Consider the following 17,230-nt stretch of genomic DNA (forward strand, 5'->3'; position numbering starts at 1 on the left):
TAGACTTAAAAGGTGTGGGGGAGGAAGGGAGAGAGAAACACAAGGTGATAGGTGAAACCGGGAGAGGGAGTAAAGAGCTGGAAAGTTGATTGGTGAAAGAGATACAGGGCTGGAGAAGGGAGAGTCTAATAAGTCAGGACAGAAGCTCATGGAAGAAAATGAGGAAGGAACACCAGTGGGAACTGATGGGCAGGCAACGATATAACACGAGAGGGAGGAAAAGGGCATGGGTAATGGTGAAGAGGGGGTGGGGATAGACAATACTGGAAGTTCAAGAAATCGATGTTCTTGCCATCAGGTTGGAGGCTACCCAGATGAAATACAAGGTGTTGCTCCTCCAACCTGTATGTGGCCTTATCACAGCAGCGGAAGGAGCCATGGATGGACATATCGGAAAGGGAAGTGGAACTAAAATGGGTGGCCACTGGAAGATCCCACTTGTTCTGGCAGATGGAGCGTGGGTGCTCGGTGAAGCGGTCTCCCAATCTACGTTGGGTCTCATCTATATACAGGAGGCCACATCGGGAGCACCAAACACAGTATATGACCCCAACAGACTCACAGATGAAGTGCTGCCTCACCTGGAAAGACTGTTTGGGGCCCTGAATGGTAGTGAGGGAGGAAGTATAGGGGCAGGTGTAGCACTTGTTCTGCTTGAAAGGATAAGTGCCAGGAGGGACAAGAGAGTTGCATTGGGAGCAATCCCTGCAGAAAGCAAAAAGTGTGGGGGAGGGGGGAGGGGGAGGGAAAGATGTGCTTGGTGGTGGATGTTGGAGATGGCAGAAGCTCTGGAGAATTATGTGCTAGATGAGGAGGCTGGTGGGGTGGTAGGTGAGGACAAGAGGAACCCATCCCTGTTGGAGTGGCGGGAGGATGGGGGGGAAGGGGGGGCAGACATGCATGAAATGGAAGAGATGCGGTTGAGGGCAGCGTTGATGGTGGAAGGGAAGCCCCCTTCTTTGAAAAAGGAGCACATCTCCTTGGTTCTGGAATGAGAAGCCTCATCCTGAGAGCAGAGGCAGGGATGGTGTCCCCTGAATCCTCCCCAATAGCAGCACATCCTTTCTTAGATAACAGGCTCAAAACATTGACCATAATAAACTTCCAATAATTACCCGCAATTGTTTTAAAATAAAGGAAATGCAAAGCTATTATATTGTTGTAAAATCCAGCAAGTTCACCAATGGATCCCAAGTGGTCTTGACAGATTCAAGCTCTTATGAGAGAATCTAGAAATAGGATATTACTGCTTCAAGATGGGGGCGGGGAGGGTTCACTTTTTTAAAAAAATTTACGAACAGTGATGAGGCAAGTTTTTCCATTCTCCGAGAGTCAAGAATCTTCCTTGAAGGACATTGGAAATAGTCTTTGGATTTAAAGCAAATGTACATAGATTCTTGATAAGCAATGGGTAAAAGGCCCGTGGGGTGGGATGGGGGGACAGGAATACAGGGAGGAAGCTTCAATCAGATTGGTGAAGCACGATCAAGAGGGCCGAGTGGCCTGCTACTGCTCTCAATCCATAGTTAAGCAATGAAGTTTTTAGAAAAACTCAGTCCTCACCTCAATACTTCCCTGGATCATTAACCCTCACCTCCCATCAAGTGACTGAGCAAGGCATGCCATTTATATCAAGTACACAAGATAGCAGAAGCAGAAAACAACCACTATCAATACTTTACAGACTGATTGAGCACAAACAATGTGCAGCCTTGCTTTTCCAGAAGGCACAAATCTTAGAGCTTAAAGATGATGTGTTTTCCTACATTTTATTTTAAAAATTGCAAGCTTTCCCCCTTTCCCAATAGACTTCCAGACAAGTCTGTACGCATCATAAAAGTGGAGATTGCACAAAATCAGTTTTAGAGGGATTTCAAAACTCTGGAATTCTAGACAAGTTACCTACTGTTCCCAATGAATGATGATATATGTGCGTTCAATTCCATTCCTTAAAACCAATAGGACTGTTGCCACTCATGTGACCCCTGGGGTGGTTCACTATTACATTAATTGTGGGGCTCCCTCACCCGACCCGGCCCCTCTCCGTCCTGTAGTGAATGAACCCTACACTGTGGTCCTTCCCCACCGAGCCCTTGCAGTGGCTGCACCAGGTTTCCGTCTGTCCCTCAGCACGGAGCCTGGAATGTGCCAGTCGGCAGCATACAGAGGGACTTGCTAAAACTAACCACGAAATGCCTTTGTATATTATTAGTTACCTCTTCATTCAAAATGCAAATTTGTGGGTTTCCTGCCTGAGGGATTCCAAACCGGGTTGAGTCACGTATATAACCTGCAAAATTGCCACTCAGCACAAAGCCTCTGCATCAGCCTCTAGGATGAGGGTTTCTTTTTCCACTGCTTTGGTAAGAGAGCGAGGGAGAAGAGAGAGAAAAGAGCAAACACAAGAGGAGAATGCACCCTGGGGTGATTTCAGATTAGCAGTTGTAAACGTCAGCAAACTACACTCAGTGGCCACTTTATTAGATACTGCCTGCACCCAGTGAAATGGCTGGTAAGTGCACGTTCACAGCCTTCTGCAGCTGTAGCCCACCCACTTCAATCTTCGGTGTTCAGAGATGCTCTTCTGCACACCACTGTTGTAATGCGTAGTTGTTACCGTCACCTTTCTGCAGCTTGAACCAGTCTGGCTATTCTCCTGTGACCTCCCTCGTTAACAAGGGGCTCTCGCCCACAGAACTGCCGCTCACTGGATGGTTTTTGTTCCTTTGCTCCATTCTCTGTAAACTCAAGACCGGCCTTTATCAACCCTTTTTGCTCCAGAGGAACCTTGAAATTATTTTCAGGTCTCAGGGACCGCCTAGGTAAAAATTATTAGACCTACAACTCCTGGTACTTAGCGTGATCAGTACTTGTAAATATAATAATCCAAAAATAATTGTCAATGCTCTTTTGAATAGAGGATGAACAACAAACAGGTAGTTAAGCTTAGTTTATCTTTCCTGAAATTAATCTCTTTCTTTGCCTTTCATAAATTTTAAAAACTCATAAGACAAACATAGTAAATTTTTGTTAAATAACTTGCATAACACAAAATGGGATTTGATCTTTCTAAAGGTAGGCTTGTTAGATTTTACTTAAATATAGGTTGTAAGTTGATTTTAATTAATACTATTCATAACATGAAAATTTATTGACAAAAGGTGAACAGTGAAATTACTAAAAATACAATATGAATAAAAATATAGCCCAAGACACAAATTTATACAAGATTTTGAAAGGACATTTTCTTACCAAGTGACATGATCAGGATCAAATATAGGCTTAGCATGTGAAACCTGTGCTTGTCTTTTGCTGCACAAATACTCATTTCTGGGTTGAACTTGAGATAAGCACACAGGGATTTCACCTTCAACTGAAACAAGACAATTTCTGTCCTTGCTCTTGATGCTTGTTAAACAGGAAAAAGCTTCTTCACACATGCAAGAAGTTGAAAACTGCAGCAAAATGTTTATTGTTTTCTTACGAATGGCAGGATACTCTTTTTTTTCACAGAAATTCAGAAATGTTCAGGGGCAGGTCAGTAAATCTCAGTTTGAGTGCATGATCAGACTGCAGCTCATAAAGTTCTTCCACTTCTTTCAAAGTCAAGTTCTCAGGCTGAGAGCAGCCTACCATCCTCCCCTCCATGCAATACAGCACTCACCAATTATCTACGGCCTCCCTCATCTCGCATCAAGAACTGAGAATGGACTCAATATACTGCGCACTGCCATACTGGACTGACAAGGTTGTAAATGGGGCTGTTCAGACACTGTCCAGCACTGCGAGCACTAGCATCACGCAGTTCAAAAAAATGATGCTTATTTTATTTTAAATCATGAAATATCATGGAACTCCTAGCAACCTGTCACAGAACCCTAGGGCTCTGTGGAACCCCGGCTGAGATGCCCTGCTCTAGACACTGTTTTACGTAAAAATTCCAGGAGATCAGCAGTTTCTGAGACACTCAAACCACCCTGTCTGGTACCCACGGTCAAAGTCACTTTGATCACATTTCCTCCACGTTCTGATGTTTGGTCTGGACAACTGAACCTCTTGACCGTGCCTACATGCTTTTATGCATTTAGTTGATTAGCTGATTAGATAATTGCATTAAAGAGAAGGTGTACAGTTGTACCTAATTAAGTGACCACCGAGTGTAGTTGCACATGTAAATTTGCAGGCTGGGTTAGCAGGGACTTCCATCGATCCACTCTTATTAACTCTTTCCATTCTCATTCATTTCTTCTTCCACCCTGGCACACCCCAAACTTTAATCTGAACCAGCTGCCTCTCCCACACTCGGCCCGAGCAGCAGCTTTGAAACCAGTTAAGCTTACACAGGTAACTATTGCCACTAATTACCCACCCTGCAAGAGTAAGAAGTTCCTCTTTAATTACATTTCTTTGAGACGCAATGATAAACAAGAGCTCCCTCAGCTTCCACAGGTGGACAGAAATGGCACTGTTTGATAGTACTGGTCTAGGCCAACACAATGCTGAAAATAAAAGGATTGCCTGGACTTAATTTCATTCCATATGTGTACGAGTGTGTCTCCACAAAATCATTCAGAATCTTCCCCACCCAGAAGCCCTGAGTGAACCAAGAGATCCACAATCTTCTGCGGGCCATATTGGTGGTGTTCAGGGCTGGCCACCCAGGGAAGTACAAGAGGTCCAGGTAACACCTCCAGAAAGCCATCTTACATGCAAAGATTAAATTTACATCAGAGAGGGATGCTCGACAACTATGGCAGGACCTGAATGCCATCACCTCCTACAAGGCAAGACCAAGCAACAATGCCTTTTTTGCTTGCTTTGACCAACAGAACATGGAGGCACCCTTGTGAACCCCGCAGTCTCTGACAACCCTGTGAACTCAGTCTCTGAGGCCAACATGCAGGCATCCTGGCTGGGTACTGAATAACTGACTGGAATGCTCACGGAGGTCTTTAACCTCTTGCTTTGGCAGTCTGAGGTACCCACCTACTTCAAGCAGGCTTCAATTATACCAGTGCCCAAGGAGAACTTGGTAACCTGCCTTAGTGATTATCACCCAGTAGCACTTATATCTAGAGTGATGAAGTGCTTTGAGAAATTGGTCATGAAGCATATCAGCTCTGGCCTGAGAAGTGACTTGTTCCCGCTCCAATTTGCACCACAACAGGTCAACAGCAGATGTCATTTCATTGGCTCTTCACTCAGCTCTGGAATATCTGTGCAGTGAAGATGCATACATCCAGACGCTCCTCATTGACAACAGCTCAGCATTTAACACTATCATCTCCTCAAAACCCATCACTAAACTCCAAGAGCTGGGCCTCGGAACCTCCCTGTGCAACTTGATCCTTGATTTCTTCGCCGACAGCCTCCAGTTGGTATGGATTAGCAACATCTCCTCCACGCTTATAACCAGTACGGGTACACCACAGGCTGTGTGCTTAGCTCCCTGCTCCGCTCACTTTACACTTATGATCATGCAGCTAAGTACTTAGCCACACAATCGAAAGTATAAAGCAAGTAGAGCAATGCACATTTAAGTTTGCTGATGACACCACTGTGGCTGGTTGACTCAAAGACAGTAATAAATCAACATACAAGGAGATCGAGAACCTGGTTGAGTGGTACCACAACAACCTCTCACTCAACTCTCAAAGAGCCAACTATCAACAATTATCAGAAGCCAATGGTCAGTCCATAAACCAGTCATCATTAGGAGAACAGAGATGGGAAACATAGAAAACATAGAAACATAGAAAATAGGTGCAGGAGTAGGCCATTCGGCCCTTCGAGCCTGCACCGCCATTTATTATGATCATGGCTGATCATCCAACTCAGAACCCCGCCCCAGCCTTCCCTCCATACCCGCTGACCCCTGTAGCCACAAGGGCCATATCTAACTCCCTCTTAAACATAGCCAATGAACTGGCCTCAACAGTTTGCTGTGGCAGAGAATTCCACAGATTCACCACTCTCTGTGTGAAGAAGTTTTTCCTAATCTCGGTCCTAAAAGGCTTCCCCTCTATCCTCAAACTGTGACCCCTCGTTCTGGACTTCCCCAACATCGGGAACAATCTTCCTGCATCCAGCCTGTCCAATCCCTTTAGGATCTTATACGTTTCAATCAGATCCCCCCTCAATCTTCTAAATTCCAACGAGTACAAGCCCAGCTCCTCCAGTCTTTCTTCATATGAAAGTCCTGCCATCCCAGGAATCAATCTGGTGAACCTTCTTTGTACTCCCTCTATGGCAAAGATGTCTTTCCTCAGATTAGGGGACCAAAACTGCACACAATACTCCAGGTGTGGTCTCACCAAGGCCTTGTACAACTGCAGTAGTACCTCCCTGCTCCTGTACTCGAATCCTCTCGCTATAAATGCCAGCATACCATTCACTTTTTTCACCGCCTGCTGTACCTGCATGCCCACTTTCAATGACTGGTGTATAATGACACCCAGGTCTCGTTGCACCTCCCCTTTTCCTAATCGGCCACCATTCAGATAATAATCTGTTTTCCTTTTTTTGCCACCAAAGTGGATAACTTCACATTTATCCACATTAAATTGCATCTGCCATGAGTTTGCCCACTCACCCAACCTATCCAAGTCACTCTGCATCCTCTTAGCATCCCAAGGGTCAGTAGCTTTAAATTCCTTGGAATTAACAAATCAGATTATCTGTTCTGGGACCAGCAAGCGTCAACACAAAGACGGTATTACAACACTTTTAATTTCTTGCAAGTTTGCATACACTTGTCATGTTTGTCAAATATTTACAGGACTTTTACAGATACACAGTGGAGAAAATCCTGACTGGTTACATCACGGCCTGGCACTAACACGAACTTGTACAGGACCCTCAGCAGGATCAGGAGCAATTGTTACCCTGTGGCCATCAGGCTGCTGAACCAGTGTAGATAACTTCAATTACCATGACCCCAAACTGATTCTGTGACCTACAGGCTCACTGTCAATGATTCACTACTACTTTTGTCCTCATTATTTTATTTGGACTTCCCCCCTCCCCCCTTCTTTTGCTCATTGACTGTTTGCCAGCCTTTGTTTAAGTACAAGTTTTGTTTTGTGAAGTTCTATTCAATTTTTTAGTTCCTGTAAATGGCTGGTGAGAAAATGAATCTAAAGATAATATATTGTAACATATACATATGTTGATAATAAATTTACTTTGAGTTTGCTATATGTGGCAGCTACATTACAGTTTGCAACTATGCTTCCCAATGTTGTTCAGCACGTTGGGGTGTAATGAACTCCAAAGTTGCTGTATGAATGTAGCTCTTTTGTCTTTATATCAGCAGAGATTTGGTTGAGACTAATCTATCCTAGCAGTATCTTAGTGCAGAGATGTGGTCGCACATTAAACCTGCTAAATTTAATGATGGGAGTTATGATGGGAGTATAATACAGAATTTCTTTTTAGTAGGGGTTGCTGGAATGAAAAATACTCCCCAACTGTTTTGTGTGGGCTCATCACCCATGCAGGCCAGTAAAATGTTCAAAGTAAACTTATTACCAAAGTACATTTATGTCACCATTTACAACCCTGAGATTCATTTTCTTGCGGGCATACTCAACAAATACAACAACCGTATCGATGAAAGGCCCCACTAACAGGGCAAACAGCCAGTGTGCAAAAGGCAACAAACTGCTCAAATACAAGAAAGCAAAATAATAACAATAAATAAGCAATAAATATCAAGAACACGAGATGAAGATCCTTGAAAGCGAGTCCATAGGTTGTAGGAACAGACTTAACTAGGTACCCCTTGTACCCGATAAAGTACCCACTGAGTGTGTCACCAAAAATATGCACAAGAAATCTGGACCTCTGGTTTCTTCACCAATCCCAAGGCTCAGTCCTCCCACTACAGTATTCTGTTGGCCAGGGAGTATTTTGGGATCATGAAAGCCTTGGGATAAACCCAAAACTTCCTCTCACACGCCCCACTCCCCTTCTCGTTTGCTAACAAGTGTTAAACTCAGAAAAGCACAAACAACAAACACCTTCCTCGTAAAAAGGCACAAAGACATTGAAGGGAGAAACATGGACTGCTCAGTGTAGCCTCCAAGCTGACTGCATGAACATCAATTTCTCCAAATTCAAGTAATTTTTCTCTCCTCTCCCTTCTCTTCTTCTATTCCCCCATTCTGACATTCCACTCATCCTTTTTCTTCTCCTCGCCTGCCCATCACCTCCATCTGCTGTCCCTTCTCCTTCCCTCAGTTTCCTGTCCTATCAGATTCCTTCTTCTTCAGCCCTCTACCTCTTCCACCAATCACCTCCCAGCTTCTCACTTCATCCCCCCCCCTCCCCACACCTGGTTTCCCCTTTTACCTGCCAGTTTGCGACCCTTCCCCTCCCCCCACCACCTTATTTGGGATTCTACCCCTTCCTTTCCAGTCTTGGTCCAAAATGCAGACTGTTTATTAATTTCTATAGATGCCGCCTGCCCTGCCCGAGTTTCTCCAGTATTTTGCGTGGTACTCTCAACTGCTCAAAGATGTAACTAACAGCCCTGTTGCATTTTCCAAGCTACGTGTACAGCCAAGACTGGGAGTCTAAATAGTCACAGCTATCTACGTTAACTGAAGCTCTCAGCATGGGTTCAATGACAGTAACTCACCTCTAGGTCAGAACACTCGGGTAAAAGTCCAGAGCTGAGGGAAACCAGTACTGACCAGTTCAGCATACTGCTAGGCAAGTAGCTGACATAATCAGAATGACTGACTTAAATCAACAATGACTGCACGCCCAGATAAGTGTGAGGTGGTTCATTTTGGTAGGTCAAATATGATGGCAGAATATAGTATTAATGATAAGACTCTTGGCAGTGTGGAGGATCAGAGGGATCTTGGGGTCTGAGTCCATAGGACGCTCAAAGCAGCTGCGCAGGTTGACTCTGTGGTTAAGATGGCATACAGTGTATTGGCCTTCATCAATCGTGGGATTGAGTTTAAGAGCCGAGAGGTAATATTGCGGCTACACGGGACACTTGGTCAGACCCCACTTGGAGTACTGTGCTCAGTTCTGGTCGCCTCACTACAGGAAGGATGTGGAAACCATAGAAAGGGTGCAGAGGAGATTTACAAGGATGTTGCCTGGACTGGGGAGCATGCTTTATAAGAATAGGTTGAGTGAACTCTGCCTTTTCTCCTTGGAGTGACAGAAAGTGAGAGGTGACCTGATAGAGGAGTACAAGGTGATGAGAGGCATTGATCGCGTGGATAGTCAGAGGCTTTTTCCTAGGGCTGAGATGGCTAGCACAAGGGGACACAGTTTTAAGGTGCTTGTAAGTAGATACAGAGGAGATGTCAGGCGTAATTTTTTTTTAATGCAGAGAGTGGTGGGTGAATGGAATGGGCTGCCGGCAATGGTGGTGGAGGCAGATACAATAGGGTCTTTCTTAAAAGACTCCTGGATAGGTATATGGAGTTTAGAAAAGTAGAGGGCTATGGGTAACCCTAGGTAAGTTCTAAGATAGGGACATGTTCAGAACAGCTTTGTGGGCCGAAGGGCCTGTATTGTGCTGTAGGTTTTCTATGTTTCTAATACAACCGTACTGGTAAGAAATTTAAGCTACTTTCCACCCATTGAAGTCCCATCGTAGAAAATGGCACACAAAATCATTTCAATGATGGGGCAAGTGAAGTTGCGTGGTTTGTGACATAGGATCAGAATTAGGCCATTTTGCCCATCGAGTCTGCTCCAGCATTTCATCATGGCTGATCCGATTTCCCTCTCAGCCCCAATCTCCTGCCTTCTCCCCCGCATCCCTTCATGCCCTGGACAGTCAGGAATCCATCAACCTCTGCCTTAAACATACAGAAAGACTTGGCCTCCACAGCTGCCTGTGGCAAAGAATTCCACAGGACCAAAGTTATCCCCTTTGTTTCAACAGCCTGACGGTTGAGGGGTAATAACTGTTCCTGAACCTGGTGGTGCGAGTCCTGAGGCTCCTGCACTTTCCTCCTGATGGCAACAATGAGAAGAGAGTGTGACCTGGGTGGTGGGGGTCCCTGATGATGGATGCTGCCTGCCTATGACAATGCTCTGTGTAGGTGTGCTTGGAGGCAGGGCAGGCTTTACCCATAATGGACTGGGCCATAGCCATTACTTCCCATAGGATTTTCCATACAAAGCATTGGTATTTCCACAGCAGGCTGTGATGCAGCCAGTCAATATACTCTCTGCTACACTTCTCTATAAAAGTTTGTCAAAGTTTTAAGATGTCACGCCGAGTCTTCACAAACTGCCAAGTTAGAGGCGCTGCAGTACTTTCTTCATAATTGCACTCACATGCTTGACCCAGGACAGGCACTCCAAAATAATAACACCAAGGAATTTAAGGTTGCTGACCCTCTGAAAAAGACTGGCTCATGGACCTTTGGTTTCTTTCTCCCAGGTATTTTGATAATAAATCTGAACTTTCAACTAAAGATGTAGGGCAGAGAGAGAATGTTTGACCAAAGAGCTGTGGGAAACTTCTCCCCAAACCTGCTGTAACCAAGCGAACACCTTAAAGTAAGAGATCGATGAACTTTGGTAAGACAAGTTACAAACTATTGAAGGATATAGAACCATGTGCAAATACGTGGTAAATACAAGAGATTCTGCAGATGCTGGAAATCCAGAGGAACACAAACAATGCTGGTAGAACTCAGCAGGTCAGGCAGCATCTACGGAGAGGAATAAAGAGCCGACATTTCAGGCTGAGACTCGTTAGCCATGATTTAAGCAAATGTCTGGATCAGCGCAAGGGATTGACAAGCCTCCTTGTATCCTGCGTATTTATTATTGATGGGCATTCTTGCAAGAAAGACCGTCAACCAAGCTATTAATCTCAATCTGTAAGCACTAAACAATCGTGTAAAGGAGAACGCTGGAAACAGGAGGTCATGCAAACCCCGTGCTGCAGTACAAGACTGACCTTTTACCTTTGTGCCACTTGCTGAACTAACTCCATTTCCATAGTTCCCCTTAATACTCCAAAACCTAGCAATCTCAGTCCTGACTATACTCTTGGGTCGAGAATTCCAAATATTTGTGGTGACAAAAATTTCCTCTCATCTCATTCCCAAATGAGCAACTCCTTACTTATGAGACAGAATCTTTATTTATTTACAGATTGATTGAGACAGCATGGAACAGGCCCTTCTGTGCCTTCGAGCCCTGCCACCCAGCAATCGCTCCAGTTTAACCCTAGCCTGAACACAGGACAATTTACAATGACCAAATAACCGGTACATCTTTGTACCGTGGGAGGAAAGCCACGCGGTCACAGGGAGAACATACAAACTCCTCACAGACAACAGTAGTTTGGAACGGCATGAAAGACCAAGCACGGACGGAATCGAAGCCGTGGGGTCCAGGCACCAGCCGTAACTGAGCACGACCTGTGGATGGAGATTTACAGCCGAAGCAAAGCGGCGAAGTCCGACGTAGCCAAGTGGCAGAACCTACTGTTCGTACGGAAACTTAAGCACCGAGCCAGATTCAAAAGGTCAAGGTGAGGTACGGGCCAGCTCAGGTCGCTGCTCAAAGCTGCAGACCCAGAGGTTCAGATGGAGACGGGCCAGACTAAAACACTCAAGGTGCCAGAAACATCAGGTGTCAGGGCCCAAGGCAGGGTACGGACAGATTAAGATCATTGCTCCATGGCACCTACTCGACTCCGCGCTGACCTACGGGACTCTCTACGTGAACTTCAGTTCAGAAACATCATTTGCTTGTGGTTACTGATTGCATGATGCATTGTTTTTCTTCAGTGCACATCGGGTGTTTGAATGTCTTTTTGATGGGATATTTTATTCTTTTCATTTCTTATGGGCATGATGTGCTTTTCTTTATTCTCTGCACACTGGGTGTTAAGCAGTCTTTTTTCATATACATGAGGTTTGTTCTTGGGTTTCTCTGTTTCGTGGATGCCTCAAGGTTGTATAATGTACACATACTTTGAAAATAAAATACACTTTGAACTTTAGTATGGTATATTTTAAATTAACTCACAGGGACCACCATTGCAGTTCATCAGACAAGCAAAAAGCAAATTTCAAAGCTATTTCATCAAACAAGCCGAAAGCTAAATTGCGTAATTTGGCTTCCAGCCAGGTCCAATCACTTCTGACCTGACTTAGACATCTACACAGGTAGGTTTACTCACAATGTTTGTCCTGAGTGACACCTGTGAATGCAATGCCTGGGGTTTGGAATAACTTGTTCCTCAGTACGGCAGCTGCAGAGTTCACAGAAACCTAGGCTGCACGATAGTGCGCGTGTCACACTGTATTGTACAGTGCATAGCGGTTAGTGCAAGTGATCACAGACTGGGGTTCCATTCCTGCCACTGTCTTTAAGTAGGTGATACGTTCTCCCCGTGACTGTGTGGGTTTCCTCCGGGTGCTCTGGTTTCCTCCCACATCACAAAGACGCATGGGTTGGTAGGTGAGTTGGTCACTCAGGTGTATGTGGGCTGCGTGGGTCGGTAGGTGAATTGGTCACTCAGGTGTATGTGGGCTGCGTGGGGTCGTTGGGCTGGAAGGGCATGTTACTGTGCCATATCCCCAAATAAAAATGAAAAAAAAGGAAGCATTAATTTCTTGCATCTTGCTGGCCAGAGGCTTTGATATGAACATGAAAGGGGCAACACGGTGGTGTAGCGATTAGCACATCACTTCACAGCCCATAAGACCAGGGTTCAATTCCCGTCGCTGCCTTTAAAGAGTTTGTACTTCCTCTCCGCAACTGTGTGAGTTTCCTCCTCCCCACCTCACAAAGACGCACGGGTTAGGGTTAGTGTTAGGGAGCTGTTGGCTCTGGGAGTGTTGCGACACACAGGCTGCTCACAGCACAATCTTTGCTGATTTGCTGTGACGCTAAATGGCAGTTTTCACTAGGTTTCAGTGTACATGTGACAAACAAAGCTAATCTCTCTAGTAACACACAAAATGCTGGTGGAAAGCAGCAGGCCAGGCAGCATCTACAGGAAGACGTACAGTCGACGTTTTGGGCCAAGACCCTTCGTCAGGACTAACTGAAAAGAGATAGTAAGAGATTTGAAAGTGGGAGGGGGAGGGGGAGATCCAAAATGATAGGAGAAGACAGGAGGGGGAGGGATGGAGCTAAGAGCTGGAAAGTTGATTGGCAAAAGGGATATGAGGCTGGAGAAGGGAGAGGATCATGGGATGGGAGGCCTGGGGAGAAAGAATGGGGGAGGGGAGCCCAGAGGATGGAGAGCAGGCAAGGAGTGACTGTGAGAGGGACAGAGAGAGAAAAAAAGAGAGAGAAAGGGGGAAATAATAAATAAAGTGATGGGGTAAGAAGGGAGGAGGGGCATTAACAGAGGTTAGAGAAGTTAATGTTCACGCCATCAGGTTGGAGGCTACCCAAATGGAATCTCTCTAGTCTCTCTGTTAAAGGTTGATTCAGTGCACCTAGCCATTAGATAGATAGATAGATGGACATACTTTATTGATCCCGAGGGAAATTGGGTCTCGTTACAGTTGCACCAACCAAGAATAGAGTATAAATATAGCAATATAAAACAATAATTAAATAATAATACATAAATTATGCCAGATGGAAATAAGTCCAGGGCCAGCCTATTGGCTCAGAGTATTACTTCTCCAAAACTCCCAAACCACCCTCTCAGGTCCATACAAAATGATGGCACGTTATAGGGCAGGAGTCTTAATAACTACTTTTAACAAAAGTTGCAACTGACTGGGGTTTTCCCTGCTCGACATCAGTGACTGAACTACAAAGGTACTTCTCGGTTGCAAACTGGGTCCAAAAGTCTGAAGCTCCTGAAAGACTTTGCACAAATCCAGATATTTCATTTGCCATTAAGCAGGGAACTTGCTTTTCACTAAGTCAAGGGTACCACACTAGCGTAACGGCTCATGTGATGCGATTACAGCTCAGGGAATTCCTGAGTTCACAGTTCACTTCCGGCACTGCTCGAAAAGAAGCCGATGAGTCCTCCTTGTGGAATGCACTGGCTTTCCCTGGGTGATTCGGCTTCCTCCCACAGTCCAATGACGTACCGGGCAGGGGGACTGGTCACTGCAAGTTGTCCCATGAGTACGTTAGAGCTAATCAGTTTTGTCAAGGGTTGCTGGGACAACGTGGCTCAAAGGACCTATTCCGAGCTGTGTCACTAAATAAATAAAGCTGAAAAGATATTTTGGAAGCTCTACAAAATCCTACTGGAGCTTTGTGAGCCATGTAGATTGTTATTTTGCCATACAGCTAGAACTCTGCAGGCTGGAAAACCAACCGGTATGGATAACTTTGATCTCCTCAACTCTGAACTGATTCCACTATCTATGGACTCACTTCCAAGGACTCTACATCTCATGTTCTCAGTGGTGTTTTTTTAAATTATTTGCAGAGTTTGTCTTCTTTTGCTCATTGTCCATCTGTGTGTGGTTTTTCACTGATTCTATTGTATTTTCTGTTCTACTGTGAATGCCTGAAAAAAATTCAATCTCAAGGTAGTATTTGGTGACACATACGTACTTCGAGAATAAATTTACTTTGAACTTCAGTTCAAAGAAAAGAATGGCTCTGGGGAAGAGTACAGAAAATATTTTCTTACTTTTAGAAATATTTGATTGCCTGCAATATGCCCTGGAATTGATATAAAGGAATTCTTTATAAACAGTAGGGGACAAGGAAATACATTTAATGATTTAACCATATTATTTAGTGCAAGATCAGGTGGTGAACATCTTAATTTATGTACCAGTTGTTCCCTGAAATGACGGAGGCGAAAGAGGGGTTTCTTCTAGGCCATCCTCTCTGTTACCAAACAGGAAGGACAATACATCGAAGAAGCAATCGGGCTCACGGCTCCAGGATCAATCTCCCATTCTCCGGAACAGTTCCCCATAACTACATTTGTGTTCCAACAATCCCCCCTTCCCCTCAGTACTCCAGTTTCTTTCCACGGATGTTAAATTGGCTTCTCTTGATTCTCTCCCCGCCACCATCAGGCTTGCTCTGTCATTCTATCATGGCTGATTTATTATCCCTCTCAACATCTGCCCTCTCCCCACGATTGATGCACCTACTGATCAAGAACCCATCAACCTGTGCTTTAAATATACGCAATGACAAGGCCTTCACAGCCACGTGTGACAATGAATTCCACAGATTCACCAACCTCTGGCTAAAGAAATTCCTCCTCATCTCTGTTCTAAAGGGACATCCTTCAATTCAGAGGTTGTGCCTGCTGGTCCTAGACTCCCCCACTACAGGAAGCATCCTCCCCACATCCACTTTTTCTGGGTCTTTCAATATTCAATAGGTTTCAGTAAGGTTCCTCCCCCTCACTCAGTCTTCTAAACTCCAGCAAGTACAGGCCTGGAGCCACCAAACATGCCTCACTCATCCCTGTCATTTCTGGGATCCTTTTCTTAGTGAAGAAAGATCTTCTTGTCCGGGGCCAACAGAGTGCAACAGAGTGGCAGAGCTAGTGGAGTGATTCCCCGCGCCCCCCCCCCCCACGGGGTCAGGGACCCTGGCCTCAGGTGTGCCCTGGGTGGAATTTGCATATTTCCCTGTGTCCACATGGCTTCCTCCGGGTGCTCTAGTTTCCATCATCCCAAAGACGTGCAGATTGGTCGGTTAACTGCCCAGTGAAACTGCCCCTGGTGTGTAGCTAAGGGGTAGAATGCGGGGAGGGGGGCAAGATGTGGGGATATATATTCTGAATGATGTAGGATTACTGCAAATGGATGGCTGATGGTTGGCATGGACTTGGTGAGCCGAATGGCCTGTATAACACTTGATGAGGTCAACGCACATCACAGTTACCATCACCCACAGAACCTGAAGCCATTGCACCAAGGGGTTTGCAAATTGTCAAGGCATAAAATAAAAGACAGAGGATAACAGAATCCTACTGGTTTGCCTGGTGAATGCTAGTAAAAATCAATGAAAAGTACCATAAGAATTTTTAAAAAGTCCAATTAAATCAAACAGTACTCAACCAATGCCTTTAATTTTACTAAGGAAATTTAGTTGTGCGATTACACTCTCAAAAAAAACTTATTACTGTACACGAGACCATGTAATAAAATTCTGCTTCGCCTCATCTCCATGCCACGCCAAAAAAACTTCAACTTTTGCTAACAGTTACAGTGGGCAGGGACTGACATCTGCTCCCGGCGTTAGGACCATGCGGTACCTCTCTGCTAGATGCGAGTGACACCGTAATAAGTAAGATGAGGCAGTTCCTGAGTGGTCAGATTTCAGAGCCGGATCCTCACTGTTTCAGGGAGCCAACGTGTACACACATTCCTCAGTCTGCCCCCTCGCAAACCGTTAGCTGATGAAAATAGGCTCTGCATAATGTCTTCATTTGTTAAAAAAAATCAGGGAGACAATCTTATGAAGTGTAAATATATTCGTGGAAAGGGAGGGGAGTAACAAAATTAAAAATGTATTTATTCTTAATGTGCCAATAGTGAATGAAAGATTATTCTCAATAAGGCTTTTTTTAAAAAAAAGGAATGTCAGACAGATGCACTTTTTCACACTCAAAGTTCAGTCCTAGTTCCCTCTAAACCTACGATTTTCCAGATGGAAAACCATTCCTATTACAGTGAAAACACTGCCCGATGCTTTCGCCATATGTAATTTCTCTGAAGCATTCAGAAGGAAACTTTTCCTCAGTTAAATGCTGCTTCGGTTCCAATCCCTCTCCACCCTCTCTCCCCCCCCCCCCGGTATTCTCCTCCAGATTTATTGGTATTGTCTCTAATTCACCACCCGTCATATTTATTGTAGTCTAAAACATAAATTGAAACTGCAATTTTCAACCATAGATGAAAGCACTTTAAAATTTGTGCAGAATATCACATTGCGTGTGTCCTTTTTTTTGGCAAGGTAAACATTAACCAATGGCTCAAACAGAAGAAAAGTCCTGCAAAAATCGCTACTTCAAAAAGGACAAGTTTTAGTTCGACTGAAAAGTCCCATTTTAATTCTTCCGTCTCGATTAAAATACCTGTGATGCACAACCACATGCAACATTTATCTTGGCGGGGGGGGGGAAGAGAATCAAAGCTCCAGGCTTTAACAAAAATATCTGTTCAATTTTAAAAGTCAGTTACAGTATCTAGTCTCAATTCTCCACCCCTCCAAACAAAAAAATCAGATTCATTAAAAGTTACTTCATAAAACTGTTGCACACAGTTGATCTAACCTT

General features: G+C 44.6%; 1 protein-coding gene across 5 annotated transcripts in view; it reads right to left on the reverse strand.

Annotated features, from left to right (window-relative positions):
* The window catches only part of LOC134350749 (ribosome-binding protein 1-like), a 145,325-nt gene that overhangs the window by 127,556 nt on the left and 539 nt on the right, over nt 1-17,230 (reverse strand). The gene's annotated exons all lie outside the window — the stretch shown is intronic.

The sequence above is a fragment of the Mobula hypostoma genome, chromosome 8 (assembly GCF_963921235.1).
Source record: "Mobula hypostoma chromosome 8, sMobHyp1.1, whole genome shotgun sequence".
Taxonomy (NCBI): Eukaryota; Metazoa; Chordata; class Chondrichthyes; order Myliobatiformes; family Myliobatidae; genus Mobula; species Mobula hypostoma.